Source organism: Portunus trituberculatus, chromosome 38 (assembly GCF_017591435.1).
Source record: "Portunus trituberculatus isolate SZX2019 chromosome 38, ASM1759143v1, whole genome shotgun sequence".
Lineage (NCBI taxonomy): Eukaryota > Metazoa > Arthropoda > Malacostraca > Decapoda > Portunidae > Portunus > Portunus trituberculatus.
Window position 1 is genome coordinate 19846974 of NC_059292.1, and position 19307 is coordinate 19866280.

The window sequence follows — 19307 nt, forward strand, 5'->3', positions numbered from 1 at the left end:
GATGAAAACTAGAATAGAATTTTAAAAGATGAATTGAGTGATATGCTACGAACGATATATATATATATATATATATATATATATATATATATATATATATATATATATATATATATATATATATATATATATATATATATATATATATATATATATATATATATATATATATATATATATATATATATATATATATATATATATATATATATATATATATATATATATATATATATATATATATATATATATATATATATATATATAATTATTATTAGTATTAAAGATAGCAATAATTTAATTAAGTATAATTATTACATATCATAGACTAAATTCAGAGAGAGAGAGAGAGAGAGAGAGAGAGAGAGAGAGAGAGAGAGAGAGAGAGAGAGAGAGAGAGATTCGGGGAATGGTAAAGCAACAAACACATCGATAGAAAGACAGACAGATAAACAAGAGATGAGATGAGAAGTAACACAATGCTGATCTCCACCTTGGCCTTCTAATCGTGTGTTGTCAATGTTTATAAACAATGATGAGCTGATGCCTAACCCGGAGAGAGAGAGAGAGAGAGAGAGAGAGAGAGAGAGAGAGAGAGAGAGAGAGAGAGAGAGAGAGAGAGAGAGAGAGAGAGAGAGAGAGAGATCTTGATTTCTGACGATTTTCGTTGAAGATGAAATGAGTAAAGTAATCTTTTTGGCATTGAATTATCAAAGGCATACGTGTGTGTGTGTGTGTGTGTGTGTGTGTGTGTGTGTGTGTGTGTGTGTGTGTGTGTGTGTGTGTGTGTGTGTGTGTGTGTGTGTGTGTGTGTGTGTGTGTGTGTGTGTGTGTGTGTGTGTGTGTGTGTGTGTGTGTGTGTGTGCGGTCATTCCTTTCAATAAATGGGTTTAGATCTTTTTTTCCGCTAAGCGACAGTAGAGGGGTGGAGGGAAGATGAATAGTATGTGGTGCCTTTCTGATGTACCGCGTCACTCTTCCAGGCCAGTGATAATAGAGTTGCTCCTAACTCATGAAAGAACTGCGAGTTTACCTCTAGAAGTGCTCTCAAAGTGAACGTAATGGAAAAGTAGCTCTGGCAGGAAGAACTTTGCTATGTTGATATCCGCCAAATATTTGATATGTCCAAAAATTATAATCATGATCCGAATGATAATGATCTGAAATAGTTTGAAACCACAAATATTTGAAGTACATATACAAAAATAAACTACCAACTTAGGAGCGATATATTGTTATAGTCTACTCAAAGAAGTGTTGTTACGTTAAGAAAACCGCTAATTATGTGGTATTTCTATTGCTAAGAGTAATTTTTGTCTTGAGAATAAAAGTTACTTTCAGGAACAACTTCCTGGAGCAAAATTTTTATTAGTACGACCCTTGGTTACTCACTCTATCGAATAAAATACGTAGCATACATGTAAGCCGTAGTATATGTACAAAAAAAAATTACTATAGATTATACATGGAAAAAAAAAAACTGAAAAATGACGACCTATTTTCTCTCTCTCTCTCTCTCTCTCTCTCTCTCTCTCTCTCTCTCTCTCTCTCTCTCTCTCTCTCTCTCTCTCTCTCTCTCTCTCTCTCTCTCTCTCTCTCTCTCTCTCTCTCTCTCTCTCTCTCTCTCTCTCTCTCTCTCTCTCTCTCTCTCTCTCTCTCTCTCTCTCTCTCTCTCTCTCTCTCTCTCTCTCTCTCTCTCTCTCTCTCTCTCTCTCTCTCTCTCTCTCTCTCTCTCTCTCTCTCTCTCTCTCTCTCACAAATATACTATTGCTGTTGCACACACACACACACACACACGAGGGAAGGACGTGTGACCCTGGCGCTCTCCGAGCTGCTGCAGCCAACCTATTGATTGTTTCGGAATCGTATATGAAGAGGCGGTAGAAGTGTAGTTCGTGCCATCAGGGTTATAGTGACAAACAGAGGTAGGTATCTCTTTAGACATCCAGCAATTCGGCAACATCAGAGCCACCTCAACCTCTCACTACCTAATCAGCTTCCTTGACTTCATTCACAGTCACCTGGACAAACGAAACACCTCTCTAGCAGTCGCTTTTGTGGACTTCAGGAAACCTTTTGATCTGGTTGACCACACTGTTGTCATCAACAAAGCCATCAGTCTGGGTCTCCCCTCTCACCTGACAGCATGGCTAGCCGACTTCCTCACAGGGAGACGACAAGCTGTATGCTATAACATCCACACATCCTCTTTCCAACAGCTGACATGTGGGGTCCCCCAGTGCGCCAAGATGGGTCCACTGTTTTTCCTAATACTTATTAATGACGCTCTGACCAACACCCCTCATCGCTGGATGACTGCAACGTGGGCGTGCCAATCTACAACAAAAACCCAGACTACTCTGCACTCCAAGCAACGCTGGAAAAACTACAGGAGTGGATGGAGGAGAGCAGGATGACAATAATCCACACCAAAACTGTGGTGATGCATGTCTGCACTTCTTCAGCAGCACTCCCTCCTCCCCAGCTCACCCTGGGCCCTCATCGCCTCCAAGTAGTTCGGTCGAACAAGGTGCTCCGGATCAAAGTGGACAACCAGCTGACATGGAAGCAGCATGTCACCTCCACAGTGAGGTCGGGAGCCTACAGACTTTATATGCTGCACAGACTCAAGTCATTTGGCACACCAGCAGATGAATTAAAAGGGGTACACCTCACCTTTATTCTGCCCAGTCTCATGTATGCCTCACCAGCGTGGTCCTCCTCTCCCACCTCCACTCAACAGCACCAACCGGAGAATGTGCAGAAGAGGACATGTAGAATCATCCTTGGCCCTGCATAACTAACTACGATCACGGCCTGACTACCCTGAGCCTCCCCAGACTGTCTATCAGACATAGAGAAGCCCTGGTAAAACTAGGCAAGGCCCTGCTGCGTCCCTCGCTGCTTTACCATCTCCTCTTCCTTGACGTTCCTCGGCCAGCCCTCATGTCAAAACAATGTGGTCATGCTCCTAAAGGCCCCTTGAACTGACCATTATCAACACAATGCAATACCCACCATGGTGCGAGCCATAAACCACTAGGTTAATATACTAGTCTTAAGCCTCCCTCCCTAATCCCGCTATGTATATTTTCAGTATGTATGTACTGCAATTCTTAATAAACCGTACATTGTTATTATTATTATTACACACACGCACACACACTCACTCACACACACACACACACACACACACACACACACACACACACACACACACACACACACACACACACACACACACACACACACACACACACACACACACACACACACACACACACACACACACACACACACACACACACACACACACAACACACACACACACACACACACACACACACACACACACACACACACACACACACACACACACACACACACACCACCTATCCTTCGTCTTCTTTTCCTCACTGAAACACAGTTGTCTGAGGCAACTGAGAGTAGCCCCTTTTCTGTTCCCTCCTACTTTCTCTATCCTCGTTTTCTATCCAAAGCTGAATGTTGCTATTATGTGAGCATCAACTTGACTTGCTCTTGTGCCCATCCTGTTGTATCTTCTGGGTTTTTTCACCATTCAAAAGTCACTCTCTAACTATATTTAGCTGTGCTTTCTACTTCTCCCCTAACTCCTCTGACTATAAGAAATTCCTTGGCTATTCAATTTCTAAAGTGGATCACATTCTGTCCCTCTATCCTTCCACGGAGATCTTCAACCTCGGAGATTTCAATGTTCACCACCAGCTTAGGCTTACCTCTCCCTTCACAGACCATCCTTCTAAACTAAGCTTCTACTTTGCTATCCTCCATGACCTACAGCAACTGGTGCAACTCCTTACTCGTATTCCTGACCGTCTTGGAGATGCTTTCAACATTCTTGATTTTTTCCTTACCTCTAATCCTTCTGTCAATGTTGTTACCCTCTCTTCTCCGTTGGGTTCCTCCGATAACAATCATACATCTTTATCTTGTCCTATATCTCCAATCTCTTCTCAGGATACCACAATACAGAGGTGCCTCTGGGAATTAAAGGATGTACTATGCTGATTTTTCCTGGAATAATTACCGTTTCCTTGTCAGAGACCTATTTCTGTGTGGTGAGAACATAACAGAGGTGATAGTGTCTGCCATGGAGGTGTACGTTCTTCACTCTTTTTTGTCAACCTAAACCTTCTAAACCTTGGTTTAATAACAGCTTGTTCTCGTTCTTGGGCATAGATCATCTGGGCCATCCCCTTGTCTACCTTGAGTTTAGTTATGCTGTTTTCTACCTCATCCACTGATATTTCACTGTCTAAAAGGAAATTGTCACTGGAGTATAGAACGCATTAACATCAAGATCCGTCACATCAAGGGCCTCTAACAGCTCTTCAAAGAATATTTTAAATTCTTCATCATCTGGACACTTGTCGTTATCTTTCTTTTCTTTGTATTCTCCTCTCCAGTCGATAGCTTGCCATACACGCTTGTCATCATTATCACAGAGCAGTCCGTCTTGTTGCGTTCACAACGTTAATACGATTTCCATTATAACGTTCTTTGGTGCATACACACAAACGGCTCATTGAGCTTATCTTTTATTTTTTACTAATTTCCATTAAATCATTTGAACTAACACTTATTACTAAGAATTTCTTTGGTTTATTTGAATAGTCCTGTTTGTTAATAAGACCCCAATACTTACACTTATCTGGTTGGTTAATATTATTTTGCCATATTTATTAAAAGTATGGGAGTTTTGTTATACAAAGAGAATTACTTTACCAAAATAGAAGGAATTTTTTATAATGAAAAGTAAATCTAAGAGAGTTAAAGAATTGTTAAAATTAATTAAGTGAAAATTGGATGAGTAAAATAAATTGCTTAGACCTCTAAAACAAAAAGGTCTCAATATGATTAATGCCATATATATGTATATATATATATATATATATATATATATATATATATATATATATATATATATATATATATATATATATATATATATATATATATATATATATATATATATATATATATATATATATATATATATATATATATATATATATATATATATATATATATATATATATATATATATATATATATATATATATATATATATATATATATATATATATATATATATATATATATATATATATATATATATATATACACACACACACACACACACACACACACACACACACACACACACACACACACACACACACACACACAGGGGAGAGGCGCATGTGCGTGTGCTCGTGTGTGTTTGTGTGTGTGTATGCCAAATGTTACCTTCGGTGGTATCCAACATTTCTTTCTACACTCAATCAGTGATGCAGCGAGCGAAGCATTGACCCACATGACCCGGGTGGTGCTCAGCGGGAGGGTCAGGATGAGGATGGTAAGAGGTCTCCTGCGTGGGGAGGAGCTCACCTGACACGTACGCCTGGCCTGTATGATGTCATTGGCCCTTACTCTCTAACTTGACCTGATATAACCTAACCTTTTCCTCTCACATGATTACGGATACACACACACACACACACACACACACACACACACACACACACACACACACACACACACACACACACACACACACTAGTGCTGGATGAGGAATATCAACAATTTCTCATCTCCCTGATAAACCAATCACTGTTCCACTTACATATTTTCCTTTCATCCTACTATTTTATTTTTCGATCACCGTATCTAAGCTCTCATATCTTATTAAATAATTCGTCTACATTTTAATTTTTCTTCATTCCCCTATGTAAGTGACACACACTCACATAAACACACACACACACACACACACACACACACACACACACACACACACACACACACACACACACACACACACACACACACACACACACACACACAGAATACAGGTCTATCTTGATATTACCGAATCCTTTAGATGTTTTTTGACATTCTTATTAGATTGTTTCTCATCATTCAATCTGGAATACTAGATAAGTATTTTTTTACTAGGTTTTCCTTCGTAGGATTTCTTATCCTAGGCATCGTTTTATTCATTTTCCATGTGTTGCATTCATTCTAGATATCTTTTAAACACACACACACACACACACACACACACACACACACACACACACACACACACACACACACACACACACACACACACACACACACACACACACACACACACACACACACACACACACGTTCTTTTCAATCTATCATTTATATCTATTTGTTTTCATTTTTTATTTAAACTTTATCTACTATTCATGTGTCTACTTATTTATTCATTTATTTATTGAGTTTAATAATGCAACGAAATAATGAATACTCATAGTAAAGATTAATTACAAATTTTAAATGTAATGCCTTCTGACTTTCTTTCAAAGATACGATCAATAAATCAAATATTTTTCTGCGTTTTCAAAAATTTCTTAGTGTTTTCTACTGGTCTTTAAGTTGCTCAATATAAGAATTCATAGATCTCTTTCTTACTCATTGTTGGAAGTTTTTCGTAATTCTCTGAACATTACTTGACATTCAGTGTGCCAACTATTTGATCCATTTGAATTTCTATGCAAGTCTTTTTTGTCTCGTGTTGTACATAGTTATTTTATTTCACTCTTCATGTTATTTGCAAATTTTAACCTTTCTGGTTAAAACCATAATCAATGTTATTAACGTTAATCAGGATAAGAATCAAGCACAAAAATTTGCAGTTCACGAGACACTGTTCACAGCAAGCTCCGCATAGAATTGTGGATAGTATCAGTAAGTTCAGTTCATCTAACTTCAAGAATATGATTGAAGATAGTTAGGCATGAACAATTACCATGGAGGAAGAGGAGGATGACGACGAGGAGGAAGCGACAGCATAGGTCCACAGGGGTTCTCAAACTGACCCCCCAGTGAAATTTCAAATTTTCTATTGATCCCCTAGCTTTTATTTCAAGGGAAAGCCACCGATGCCAAAATCAATATGAGTAGTAGTAGTAGTAGTAGTAGTAGTAGTAGTAGTTGTTGTTGTTGTTTTTGTTTTTGTTGTTGTAGTAGTAGTAGTAGCAGTAGTAGCTATGAAGTATGATAAAAAGGTGTCACACAGTAAGAAAATATGTCGAGGTGTACAAGTACATGTAAATTAATAATCCCCAGTGCAACATACCTTTTCTTCTTTCACTGTTGACATCATTGATGAATTATTATCAAGAATTTCAAATAGGAGGATTAAATGGTCCCTTCTACTCCAGCAGTAAACATTCACCAATCCCCTGGCTATTCATCGACCCCTTGGATGTTCCGATCGAAACCTGAGGGTCGATATCGACCACTTTGAGAACCAACCCCTGGCATAGGATAACGAAGACAAAGGAGAAGACGAAGATCACAATGATGAGGAGATCGAGGAGGAGATGGAGGAGGACTGCCTGGAGAAAAGAGAAAGTAAAACACTGAAGAAGAACAAGAAAAAATAAAAGCAGGCTTGTTGACACTGACAAGGCTGTTTGTGTGAATATGCACTATCTAATCTAAAGTAAGAAACTTTTTATTATAAAGATAAAGGATTTCTCCTTTGCTTCCTTTTTCCTTGCGAAACAAGATCTGAAAGATTGCCTCCTATAATAATTCGTATCCCGGTAAAGCAAACTGTCATATTATCAACAGTTATGATCATAATGAGTTTATTTTCTGACCAGCTTCTACGTAGCTTCTTCACGGTAACTGTTTACCTCACACCTCCTCCTCCAATAATGATAGTAATAAAAACGATAACGATAATAATAATGATAATAATGATAATAATGATAATAATAATATAATAATAATAATAATAATAATAATGATAATAATAATAATAATAATAATAATAATAATAATAATAAATATAATAACAATAATAATAATAATGATATTAAGAATAATGATGATGATGATGATGATGATGATGATGATAATAATAATATAACACGTTTGATTGTATCATACGAGACAAATTCAGTTTCGCCATGTAAACATACAATACCTAAAATGTATATACGTGTATCAGCTTGTACTTGTTTCATCTGCTCGTCAAAGGTGTAACTTCAACACACTGCCGAACGACATTGGATAGTAGAAATTTCTAGATATTAATGAGCTGCTTTAAAAGGTGTTTGAGTTCCTTTAATGGAAATCTTTTAACCAAGCATCTTATAAATGCTATACCTTGATGAGCTGTTAACTAATCCTCCACATTAATCATTTTAAGTTTTTATATATTTTCTTCATGAGGTCTTTTTATTCTAAGAATTATTTTTGTATTATTTTTGGTGGCTTATAAGTCTCCAGGCAATATTGATTGCGATTCATATTACTTGATATTATGATTTCAAGGTCCATTTCTTTGATCAGCACAAAGTTCTTGGTAATTTATTAAAGAGTGAATGTGATCGTGTTACTGGCGTTGTTGATGTGAGGTGGATATGATATGATGAGTATGAAAAAATGGAGAAGGAGCAGGAGGAAGAAAATGGGTAATTTAATCTACTTTCATGCTTATTATATCCATTCCGAAGGGGAAGTTATCACTACGTAAACGAATTAGCACTCAGATAATGACAAACAAATATAAACACGCAGGTTCTGTCCATCGTTAGATCCACAGGCCTGTAGTTAGATCCATCTGAGAGCTGGTTTTGCAGCAATGGCGTCCAGTGGTCAACAATTACTTCTATGTCTCTCATCCATCCTACCCTTAGCTTTGACTTTGATTAGTATAAATGTGCGAATTTCAACCGAATATCAGCGTTTCCAATAAAGTTAAAAGGCGTTATTCCTAACACACACACACACACACACACACACACACACACACACACACACACACACACACACACACACACACACACTACAGCTCAATTACTGTTGAAAAAACAACAGTAAACGAAATATCAGAATTAAAAAGTAAGGTGCAACATAAGAGATCCGTTCGTATTCCGCTTTTACATAAAACAAAATGCAAGAATCATTTGAATTCAGGATGTTTTCTCCTTTCGTTTATGTATTTATGAGCTTAAAAATTGTCGATAGTCAAGAAATGGTCGTTTCTTTTTTTTTTTTTTTCAAAGACAAAGTGGGACAGTCTGGACAGACTGTCTCATTCCCCTCCTCGTCTCCCTCTCTCCTTGCCTCCCTCTGCCCTTTTCATTACCAAGTCACTTGCAGGATCCATCGTCACTTTGGAAGCAAAAAACATGCTCAGAGATATGTGTAAAAGTACTCACACAAACCAAGACCAAGACAGTGTAAAAATATACTCGATACTTGTTGTGTCATCGTGAAAATAATAAAATAAAAACATAATTGTATAACATTTCCGTTGTTACTTAACGTCTGTGTCGCAGAACTCGATTGCTATAAATTATCCCAGGTGGAGGAGCGCGTCATATTCAAATATAAAAAGCTTCCGAGGTCACTTCTTAGGTGCTGTATCACTTGACGACCTATTCTGCTGCCTGTACGACCCTCTTAATCGTGCTACCCTCCCTCGTCCCTCACCAGGCCAAGACCTCCCAGCCTACGCTATCCCTTTCCCTTGCTGGAGCCTTGTCCTACTCTCTAGATAAAAGATGAACTAGATGAACAGAAATAGATAGGTATGTACATATGAGAGAGAGAGAGAGAGAGAGAGAGAGAGAGAGAGAGAGAGAGAGAGAGAGAGAGAGAGAGAGAGAGAGAGAGAGAGAGAGAGAGAGAGAGAGAGAGAGAGAGAGAGGATAGAAATAAGGAAAAGAATGTCGGGGATGCAGAGAAGTGAATTAAAGACCTGAAAACAGTAGGAGAAAGAAAGAGGTGAGAAGGTTGGATGACAGAGGCACCCTTTTGGTGCATTCTTTCATCTCTGTAATCAGAAACACCAGTTACTCAACAGACCTACATGGACATAAGTAGGACTCAAGGGTCACGCCTCAGCAAAATGGTTACGCGTGCATGTGAACATTTCTGACACATATACAAAAGCTATAATAATGTTGAGTGAAAAAAAGATTTAATCATGACTTATCAAGAATATTTAATGAATAGTAATGAGGATAAAAAAGAATTATATGACCGCTTAAACAGATGACCCTAATAAGATTAAAAGAATGCTTCTGAGCAACCAGGAGCAGGAGAAGGGAAAAGAAGGAGAAAGAGGATATGAACATGGAGAGGAAGGAAGAGGAAGAGCAGTTACAGCATATACTGTAATGCAAATATAAGATCTAGAATGGACAGAACAGAAGAACAGAGGAATAAAAGAGGCAGAGGAGATAAAGGTAGTAGAGAAAAAGGAGGAAGAAGAGGAAGAAGAGGATAAAGAGGGAGAGGAGACATATCGATGTTCGTACGAGTCCTGCTTTTCGTGTACAACTTTTTACTAACAGTGCGAAGGACACTCCCCTCCCTCCTGCTGCCCATAAATAGATAAACAAATAGAAAAATAACGCTATGATTTAGTGAAGGAAAAGCTATGGAACTTTTCATTAACATAGAGTAATGAATTCTTTATAAGATTTCTAACTCTAGCAAAAAAAAAAAAAAGAATATCATATGAAAATAGATGCAAAACAATTTACGGAAAGGATAAAGACAACAATGAGTGGTCAATTACAGGTCACCGCGATCCCTACCAGCAGTTCCAAAACATTATTGCCTTGTTTAGTTTTCTTGTCCTGAAAATTTACTTTTATTATTTTTAAGGCACTTGCTGTTGTATTTTTGTGGCACCAAACTTTGAGTATCTGTTTGAGCTTCTCGTTGATGTGTTGCAGTGAGACTCCACCAGCGTCTTGTATAGCGACAATGTTATTTAGATGTTTGTCAATCAGAGTTCACCGAAATGACCCTCAGTATTATGGTTGATTTTTAGTTCACTGTCTATTCCGCGTGGCTTCTAACGATTATATTAAGCTCCTTTTATTTACTCGCCATTTTTAGTGATTAAATGCGCACATTGTATATTTATTTTTTACGATTTTGGTTCTAAACAAAATTAGATAGTGAACCACATACTAGCCGTGTAATATTTCTTTTTTTCTTTTCAAGGATCTTAAGTGATTACAGTAATTTTCCTTTCTCTTATTTGTGGTCGTCAACAGAACTCAAGACATTGCTTGGAAAGCTAAGATATCAAAAGCTGTTAAATATTGCTTACAGAAATGAGGCGCCAGTAATGAACGATTAACCTCTAAATCTGACTTTGAATCCTAGCTATAAAGTTTAGCTTGCTGTCTTGTACGAAGATATATAGGCCAGTCATTGATCCTTGCACGTATGCAAGTCATCTATTGCAGGGGAATATGACCTTGTCAACGGTTATGGAGCGTTGTATATTACGTCAGTAGATATTTGTGTCGAAATTCAAATGTATATTGGCAAAAAAATACAATCCCTATTGAAGAAGGAGATCTTGTTCTCAGATCCTTAGTGGAATTTGATATTATAAAATCATATTATGTTTTTGAAATATCCACCAGTCTGTCCCTCATAATATTCCTGAGGACTTAACCTGCCACTGATTTTATTCTTACGGGTCACTAGCTCAGCGCCAACTTTTTTTCATTTTCTTTTTTTTTTTTACAATCAGGATTATGTTAGCATGTTCCCGGACCATTTTTTTTTTTTTTTTGTGCTATTTACAGATTGAATATTGTGTTCAGTGGGAGAACTTCTTATTGTTTTACCGTATTAAGTAATCTAGAAAACAAAATATCTAATCTTGAGTAAAGAGAATTGAGACGGTTACAAGGGATAAAAGAAGCTATAAAGAAAATAAGATCCATGAGCATACACACACAATAAGAAAAATACACTAAAGGGAGAAGCATCAAGAGTATTAAATGAACAATGGATGAAAAATAACAGGAACAATTTAAAACAAATATAGACTGAAATATCTTAATTAACAAAAGTTACTGATTAAATAGTTAATAGTTTGAAGTATTCTAGTGTCTTCTTGTGTGTGTGTGTGTGTGTGTGTGTGTGGTGTGGTGTGTGGTGTGTGTGTGTGTGTGTGTATGTAATAATAATAGTAATATTTCGGTTTATATGAATGGCAGCGAGTGCAAGTACATAGCTGAAGTTTCTACAAACTACCCTACTTGTACATATATCTTTATATACTAACATTCATACATCTTAAGTCTATGCAACCGTATGGTGGCATCTGACATGATGCCCGGCGGCTATTTATAGCGCCAGATAAGCCTACTGATCTAGGCCCCGGGTGATCAGGCCACTCCGTGTGCATTTGTTTTGTTTCGGAGTTTATTTCTCCTACCCAGCATCGGGTCACAACTTGCGACCCTAATCACTGTTAGGTGAACAGGGACCACACACTTTAATAGAAGCCTTTTCCAAATGACCTCTGACCTGTCCCGAGAATCGAACTCGGGCTTTCTCGAATACGAGACGAGCGTGCTACCACTGCACGAACAGGTGTGTGGGTGTGTGTGTGTGTGTGTGTGTGTGTGTGATGGTCTCTCTCTCTCTCTCTCTCTCTCTCTCTCTCTCTCTCTCTCTCTCTCTCTCTCTCTTGTGCATGTAAATGACAAAAATAATTGTTCTGTTTACAATCTTGACTGACAGGCTAATTAGTAGGCCACGAGGTAGGATGCCACAGGTGTGATGGAGGAGGGACGAACAGAATGGAAGAAGAGACAGATTATTTTTTTACTTTATGAGGTCAAATTCTAGAAGTAGAGAAAGCCGCTAGTTATCTCATGTACACACACACACACACACACACACACACACACACACAGAGAGAGAGAGAGAGAGAGAGAGAGAGAGAGAGAGAGAGAGAGAGAGAGCGTGATTCATCGCTCCGTCTACTCGTAAACAGGAGTATAGTACATACTAAAGTAACTAAACAACCTTATTTTAGTACTGGTGCATCGGAGAAAATTATCATTTATTAATACTGACTGGACCAGTTGTATATCTGTAGTGATCATAGAAAACATCAGTAAGTAGACAAAAAGCATCTTAATTAACTGCGCATGGAACACGAATAGTTTCTCAAAGGGAACTTTGTATTACTTTGATAAGGATATACGTAGTCATAATCATGAGTTCAATAAAATGTTACACACACTTCTGTTGTGTACAACGTTTACTCTCAATCTCAAGTCCCGTGATCTGATGTCTCATCAAAGAAAGATAAAATGACATATTCTCAGTATATAGGACGATGACGAAAAACACATTTGACCTCTGCTCATGACTCTCCGAACGTTTGCTCTTCACTCTGCTTTCCTACCGCCATTATTTTCTCCCAGTATTTTCAATGTCTTCTAGCTTTCTGGCACGTTGAATAATGTTGGTTTTATTAAAAAAATCGGCTGGCCTATAATTGATTCTTTTTTTCATGACCGACGGACCGTTCACAGGCACTGGACAAACAGAGCGTTCACTTGCGAGTCATTGGCCGAGACACAGATGATGGAGAAGCTAGCCGCTAGACGATAAACTGTGAGATAATATGATTGGCTGGAGAGGTAAGTCTCCCAGCTTAGTGATTGGGAGGCTTTTCTCGGTCAGGACTCTGTGGGCGATGTCTTACCTGATTAGGAAGACAAGGATATGGTTACACACACACACACACACACACACACACACACACACAGAGAGAGAGAGAGAGAGAGAGAGAGAGAGAGAGAGAGAGAGAGAGAGAGAGAGAGAGGGTGATCTTAACAACACTATTTTTTAAAGGTAGAAAAAAAGAGAGATTAAACACATTTACACACACACACACACACACACACACACACACACACACACACACACACACACACACACACACACACACACACACATAATTAATCAAAAAGAGCGTCAGCCATGAGCGTGGGGAGGTCAAAGAAACACCAGCTATGCGTGTGAAAGTCAGCTCCGGTGCCCTCTGACCTGGCTGGCCTGACCCGGCTGACGCGCGGGGCCAGGGGTAGTGGATTGACGGGGCACCAGTAAGGGTCTGTACGCTGCCGATGCTGGTACTGAATGAAAGTATATTGTTCTCTGTGTTGAGAGTTTGTTCCTTATAGCGGCGTTTCACCACATTGTTGAATTATTCATCTATTTAAGTACTCACTTATTTACTCGTTCGTTCGCTTTCTTATGCATGCATGGACTGATAAACGTATATTTGTTCATTTGTTTATTTTGAATATTGTACTTGTTTATATTATGTTTCTTAGATTTTTATTTGTTTATATGCATGGTGTATTTCGCTATTTATTTACATTATTTCTTGTCTTTCTTTCTTCACTTACATGTTTATTGGTTGTTTTTCTCATCCACTTGATTCCAGTGTTGTATTATATTGTGTGTTTTTATTTACCTCTTGCTACTTTTGTCTAATATTTCAGCTTGTGTGTCTTGCCCTTTTAATGTCAAAAATTTCATACGCTGTTGCTGCTTTCAAGAGGTGAATCTTAACTCTCGTAATTTTTATCTAAATCTAAGCTGGTGAGAAGATTCATAATCTCGTATTTGCCTGTGTTAGCTTAAATGACCCAGAGTGGCAGACAAACGACATTTCAGCGATGACTTATGATTTACTCTTCACTGCAATGGCTATATTTCTTTTATATAGTACACAATTTTACTTTCTCAAACATCAATATTGCAAAATCATCTTCACCATCTTCATCGTCATCACCATCATCATCATCATTAGTATTATGATCATTAGCATTATCATCAACAGGATTATCAGCATTATTATTGACATCCATGAGACAGAGACCAATTTCATTTATCAACTTTTTAGATTTTTCCCTGGTTTCGAGGTAATTGTGCTAATACACTCCACTCATAATGTTATGGAAAAATAATCTCTCCCTTTTTATAAACTCACCAACATAACTTAGTATATCCAAACACAACATAGAGAAAAAGTTTTTGAGTTCATTGTTACTACAGAAAATTTCCTTGCAATATACGCTCTGTTATCGTACACCACCTCACTCCCGTTACTGTCTGATCTGATTCCCTTTCTTTCTTTCTTTCTTTCTTTCTTCCTTCTTTTTTCTTCACAGGCAGACACATGAAGACACATCAGAAAAGGTCAGCATTATACTCATGTCAGACTGTCAATAGTCAGCGGATGGAGGAGGATGAGAAACGACAAAAGTTTATGCTTCACTTTCCCTTTCTTGTCCATGTATGTGTGAAGAGCGTAATTTCTGGTGAAGAACTTGAAGCCTGCTCACCTCGCAATGTCAGCGTGGCTTGTATATATATGTAACTATGATGTAAGTTTTCCCTGCCCCCACTGCTCTCTCTCTCTCTCTCTCTCTCTCTCTCTCTCTCTCTCTCTCTCTCTCTCAGCCAGTCAAAACGTAGCCGTAATTTAGAATCGTTTACCAGTATCTGACGTGACCTGACGACATGACTCAAAAATGTAGCTGCCTGGTGGATATAACAATAGATGACAGGTGCTTTTAGTTCCTCCCTCCTCCTTTCTCTCTCTCTCTCTCTCTCTCTCTCTCTCTCTCTCTCTCTCTCTCTCTCTCTCTCTCTCTCTCTCTCGTCTGCATTGTAAGTGTCTGTACAACTCTGGAGCAACACTACAGGGTCAGGATACTCCTTGTTATCCTCGGTGAAGAATCATGCAGGGAAAAGCTGAGAGTATTGCTGTGCTCGACCTGTTTATCTCCTCCTTCTCCTCCTTCTCTCCAACTCTTACTCCTCCTCCTCCTCCTCCTATCCCTCCTCTCCTCCAACTCCTGCTCCTCTTCCTCCTCCTCCTCTTATTCCTCATCTCTTCCAACTCTTACTCCTCCTCCTCCTCCTCCTCCTCCTCCTCCTCCTCCTCCTTTTTTTTCATTCTTATCTTTTCCACCCTTCCGATTCTTCTTCTTTTCCCCTTTCATCTTTACCATTCTCCTCCTTTTCTTCTTTCTTATCGTTTTCCACACTTCAAATTTTTCATCTCTTTCTTTTCATATTGACCATTCTCTTCTTTCTCTTCCACCTCCTCCTCCTCCTCCTCCTCCTCCTCCTCCTCCTCCTCCTCCTCCACTCCCAAGCTCACCTTGCATAGGTCGGACAAAGGCTTGGGAAAGTAACAGGTGGGAACAGGTGTGTGGGGGTGGCGGCGGTGATGGTGGTTGTGATGGAAGAGATGGAGATGGTGATGGTGGTGGTAGTGGTGATGGTAGAGATAGTGGCCATCATGGTGGTGGTGGATCTTGTGTTTGTGGTGGTGAGATTGTCGATAGTGGACAGGGAATGCTAATGACAGGTACAACTATGTGGAGATTATGTCAAGTGAGGTAATACAAGTAAAAAAAAAGATATGATCAAATACAACCAGTAATCAGGGGTGCCAACAAGCGAAGCAGGACAGGCAGGTTTGCCAACTAACCTCCCTTTCGCTTTACGTCACTGGGAAGTCCTCTGTGTGTCCACTGACTTGCTGGTGATGTCACGACGAAGCGGACGTCCGGGCACCGCGTCGCTGTGCTCCACACACACATTCACTCTCCTTGGTGTGATTCAAAAGCAATGAAAAGTTCTTTGTTTTATTATTATTTTCAATGTTATCACTCAAGAAACTGGTTGTCCAGGAAGTTTAGAATGGTGGTGGTGGTGGTGGTGGTTGGTGGTGGTGGTGGTGGTGGTGGTGGTCTGTGTGTGTGTGTATTTCTGTCTGTGTTGTGCATTCAGCGTTTCATATAAGATTAGATGTTTATACGTGCAATAATCATTCTCTCTCTCTCTCTCTCTCTCTCTCTCTCTCTCTCTCTCTCTCTCTCTCTCTCTCTCTCTCTCTCTATATATATATATATATATATATATATATATATATATATATATATATATATATATATATATATATATATATATATATATATATATATATATATATATATATATATATATATATATATATATATATATATATATATATATATATATATATATATATATATATATATATATATATATATATATATATATATATATATATATATATATATATATATATATATATATATATATATATATATATATATATATATATATATTAGAAATACTTACACACATACACACACTCCAAACTCCTCGCCTCACATTTATACTATTCACCGCGACCAAACAATCACAACTCGCAAGTAAACACTGGTTATTTTTCCAAACTGCCGAGACGGAGTGATTAGATGTCTACCAGGATTATCAAGAGATGGCGTGAAGGGTGGGACCAGCAGCTTTACTGACAAATTATGATGATTACGGTAGTGTAATGTTAAGATACGTGATCATTATCTTCACCATGGTGTACCTGTGTTTTCAAGACAGGTGAGCAGATGCCAAAAGAAGCGAAATGTGACACCTGATAAAGAGAGCCAAGAGAACTGAAGGTGCATAGTAGTACAGGAAGGAAAGAAAAACTCCAGATGTGTGGTGGTATCGATAAATGAGTTGCACAATATAGAACAAAGGTAAAAGCATGGCAATAAAAAAAATAATAAAATAAATAAAAAGAGAAAAAGAGAAAGAAGAAGAAGAAGAAGAAGAAGAAGAAGAAGAAGAAGATGAAGAAGAAGAAGAAGAAGAAGAAGAAGAAGAAGAAGAAGAAGAAGAAGAAGAAGAAGAAGAAGAAGAAGAAGAAGAAGAAGAAGAAGAAGAAGAAGAAGAAGAAGAAGAAGAAGAAGAAGAAGAAGAAGAAGAAGAGGAAAATAAAAAGAAGAATTAGAAAATAAACAATGACAAGAGCAACGCCTTACTGAGCTTCTTTATCTGTTTAGAATTCCTTTATTCCATTAATTTTCATTTGCTAACTTATTCATTTTGCATATTACTTTATTCATCTATCGCTTTGTATATTATCATTTTTGTTGGCCAAATAGCTTTCTTTCTTTTTTTTTTTCATTTGTTGTACCCTTGGTTGGCTTCCATCGTACATAAAGTTTTACAAAGATGTTCCCGTTAATGTTTATTACTCAACCAAGACATTATTTTGTGAATTCTATTTTTTTTCTACATCATATTAGTTTTATCTTTTCTTTTTAACATGCAAAGCAGGACTACATGCGATATTCAGGGCAAGAAAGCACATTTAAGTTGTATAAATCATTACTTTTCTTAATTTAATTCTGAAGTTCTATCTTTAGTCCATACGTTTTTTCGCATTTTTATTTATTTATTTTTTTTTTTTTTACAGATACATTTTCTACAGTCTTAACTCGAGTCTTACATGATGATACTGAATCCTTTTCCTTAACAATACTCGATTGTGAAATATTGTTTACAAGATAGTTTGTGTAAACATCATTATTTCCGATATGATATATTTTACAATTTTCTCTATTGAATTTTATTTCTAACCCTTCCTAGTTTGCTTATTCTTACAGGTCACATTGTAAGATTACTTGTATATCGTTAGTTTGCTATCATCTGCGATTATTCTTTAATACCATTATCACTTTCCTTACGCTTTATTTCTCGCCAATATTAAGAAAGTATTGACCCTTAGGAAAGGCAATAATCAACACTGGTATTCCAACTGTTTTCACTTATTATGTTTTTTTTTTCTTTTTAGGGGATATCTAGTTCTTTTCTCACCAATAACAAATGTTATCCAGTAAAACATAAGATTTTACTTTTTCATTCTTTCATGGAGGGCAGTATTGAATGTGTTCTGGAATTCCAACTAGATCATGTTGATTGCTTTTGTGTCACTATATAAATCATATACTTTATAGAAGAAGGCCATCAAATTTGTTTGGCGAAATCTTTTATTTCTGAAGGAGGAAGAGAAGGAAAAACTTAAGAAAAGCAGAATGATATAAAAAAAAAGTGATAAAGGAAAGGAAGATGACAAACTAATTTGAAAAAAAATATCATATATCATTTAGTTTATAACTGGGATGTGTGCTAAACTATTTCTTATCGTAAACGAAGTGAGAGAGACCAGAGTTAATTAGAGCAACATGTGATATCCCACTGTATTAATTTTACACTACCTGTACAAACTAAGCACATAGGTTATAAAATATGAAATAAATATAAGAGAAACTGTTTTTAGGGAAAAGGAATCAAAATCAGTTGTTCCCTTGAATTATTTTACCTAATCGCGACATAAAATTTCAGTTTCCTGTGTAACTGCTGAGGCTGAAAACTAGTTCCAGTGATCAACACTTGTCATTGACGGAAGTTTTATAGACACTTATGTGTCTAATCTTCGTCTTCATACCTGTTCATGATTCACCTTATCGAACTCCTCTTTAATTCTTAATCTTCAGTTTGATTCTCCTGAATCCCTCAAAGGTAGGAACAGATCATGTCTA